The sequence below is a fragment of the Ictidomys tridecemlineatus genome, chromosome 9 (genome assembly GCF_052094955.1).
Source record: "Ictidomys tridecemlineatus isolate mIctTri1 chromosome 9, mIctTri1.hap1, whole genome shotgun sequence".
Classification (NCBI taxonomy): Eukaryota; Metazoa; Chordata; class Mammalia; order Rodentia; family Sciuridae; genus Ictidomys; species Ictidomys tridecemlineatus.
This window is the reverse complement of record NC_135485.1, coordinates 137734229-137737111: the sequence shown is the minus strand read 5'-3', so window position 1 is coordinate 137737111 and position 2883 is coordinate 137734229. Positions and strand designations below refer to the sequence as shown.

The 2883-nt window shown below is 36.9% G+C and overlaps 1 pseudogene; it reads right to left on the bottom strand.

Annotated features, from left to right (window-relative positions):
• Nucleotides 1-312: 312 nt before the first annotated feature.
• On the bottom strand, nt 313-413 carry LOC144366983 (U6 spliceosomal RNA; annotated as a pseudogene).
• Nucleotides 414-2883: the final 2470 nt, after the last annotated feature.

The window sequence follows — 2883 nt, the reverse complement described above, 5'->3', positions numbered from 1 at the left end:
AGATAATGGGTTTTAGGGAAGTTGGAAGTTGAAGATATTTGCTGGGATTAGGGTGTTCCTGCTGCTTGTTCCCGTTGAGTTCTCGTGAGATTAAAATGGGATTTGGAGATAGCCTCGTGGAGTAGGTGGCTTGTGCGGGAGACGGCGGAACGTGTTTGCCCCTGGACCTGTGTGGAGGTGGTGTGAGAGCGGGAATAAAGAATTGCTGTTTGAACCTACAAAGCTGTGAGTGCCTCGTGATTCTGGTGCCAAGCCGAGACATTGGCCTTTGGCAGAAACCCATGAATAATGTGGATCAGCTGTAGAGGGGACAGAAATTCCTTTTATATATTTATTTATTTACTTACTTTTTAGCCTTGCTAATCTTCTCTGTATCATTCCAATTTTAGGGTAGGTGCTGCCTAGGGGAGCACTCCTTTTATATGTTTAAATAACAAAATTCACAATGGACAAACAAGAGGAGAAAGAGAAGGCAGAGGGGAGAATCTCTGTCAATATATCTTAATACCTTGAGTCTTCTGGAGAAAGCCTGACCAATGTTATTTTACAACTTAAAAAAAATAGTTTTAATTTTATTAAATGCCTGGGAAGAGAAAGACATGAAAGATGTCTTAGATGTGAACTTATTTAATATTTGATAGTTCTTTAAAAAAAACATTATTATCAAAAGAAATGTCAAAGATTTCCAAAGTGCGTGAGTGCAACCTGCACTACAATAAGGCTGTGCTTTGAAGCTTGCTGCTCTGAAGAAACTCACTTTTCTTGGGATACATGGGATGGTTCAATAAGAAGTGATCAAAAGTAGCTAAGTCATTTATGCTAAGAGACATAGGGAAAGAAAATTTTAAAAATTATGCTTTGCTTTGCATTGGATGCAGTAAGGAATCAGAGCTAATTCAATGGTTGACTGCCTTACTAGATCTTCTCCAAATCATGGGAGGAGCGTGGTGACCTAAAACTACAGTGTGTAGAGAGGCAGCAATGCCTCATGTAAGAGAAGGAGGTGGTGGGTCATCTTTGTGGTTTGCACAGGGTTCCTTCCTAACCTAAGTTCATTCATAATGACAGAGGAGACTTATTTTTGTCTTTACTGAAGACATCACCGGCCATCTTCTCCCGTATTACTCATCTGCGCACATAGGAGAAGGTGGCATAAAGATTTAAGGACACACCCGCTTTAACCCTCGGATATTAATACATGTTGCTGAATCAAAAAGCAGACTTTTGAAAGAAATATTGTATGATCATATAATTTACAGTCTGTACTTTTTTAACATAACGAGAATACAAAAGAAGAAAGATCTTAATAGAGAAATAAGAATTCTATGTTTGAATCTAAATATTCCATCTTGAATTATGTTGTCTTTTTTGTTTGTACTTACACATATATTTTTTTTCCTTAAAACTTCTTCCCCTTAAAAGATAGCATAAGTTCTAATTTTGAAAAAGAACCACCCCCAAGCAGTGGTGTACTCCTATAATTCCGGCCACTTGGGGGGCTGAGGCAGGAGGATCACGAGTTTAAAGCCAGCCTCAGCAAAAGAGAGGCACTAAGCAACTCAGTGAGCAGTGAGAACCTGTCCCTAAATAAAATACAAAATAGGGCTGGGGATGTGGCCTCAGTAGCCAAGTGTCCCTCAGTTCAATCTCCATACCAAAAAAAAAAAAAAAAAAAAAGAACTAAATCTTGTATATTGCTCCCAACTAATCAGAAAATTTCTTTTTAAAATTAACAGCTAAGTTTATATTATTGCCATTATTGATACTTTAAAACTCTGCTGAATTATAATGTTAATTCACACATACAGATTCACAGGGAGCTATTACATTTTCAAGTGCACATTGGGCTAAAATATATACTTTAGATCTAGCAGGTGCACCATCTCAGGGAATAGGAGAAAACTCTCAGGTTGCAAGGATTTTGTAACATTTGAATAGTTAATTGAATACAGAGTCCTTAATATTGAAAATATTTATATTTATAGGTCTTATTTTTTGTACATAAATAATTGATAAAATTTTTGATCACCCTCCCACAAAGAAATGAGGGGGAGAGAGAGAAAAAGAAACAAAGAGAGAAAGAAACAAAGAGAGAGAGAGAGAAAGAATATGAGAGTCCCAAATTCCCACCCTTGCTCCTCTACTTTCCCACTGTGGAGAAGTTAGGTTACTCAGAATAACTACTAACACTTTTCTTCTATAAGCAAGCTGGTGTACTTTGAGGTGAAGTATGCTTGCTGTTTAGACACTCACATGAGATTCCATCTTGAACTCCTTATCTGTCCCCACTGTCTGTGACTATTAAGCCTCACTGGCCAAACCTCATCTTCCGGTTTTGTCAAGACTGAAGAAAACTAGTTCTCAGCCTGGCTGCAGGAATCCGTGTGCTCCTCATGGGTGCCAATTACATCTTGAGTCTGTACACTGTGTCAAGTCTCAGAGCCTTTACGTGACATCAAACATCATTGCCCATGGTATAAGTATATCCAAACATCACACTGCAACCCCAAAATATATAGTTATGATTTTGTCGATGATAAATGAAATAAATAAAAGCTAAAACAAGGAGAAAAACATTTTCCTCCTCAAGTTTTGATTCTACATTCTATGCCAGCTAGGCACATTCTGAGTGATTCTTTGTCAGATGAATTTAATGCCTTTTAATGTTTTTGGGGGGGTCATGTTAATCATATTCTGATCAGATTTTTAAATCTCTATCCTCTAATTTTTTTTAACTTTTCCAAATTTCTTCTAGCTAGGATGGCCATGGATAATTCAAGAATCTTAGGTGTTATTTTATTGTTCTTTTCATTAGGTTGTCAACTGAATTATTTTTTGTAGGTGCTAAATGATGTAAAAAGATGTTATTTTCAATTTTTAATT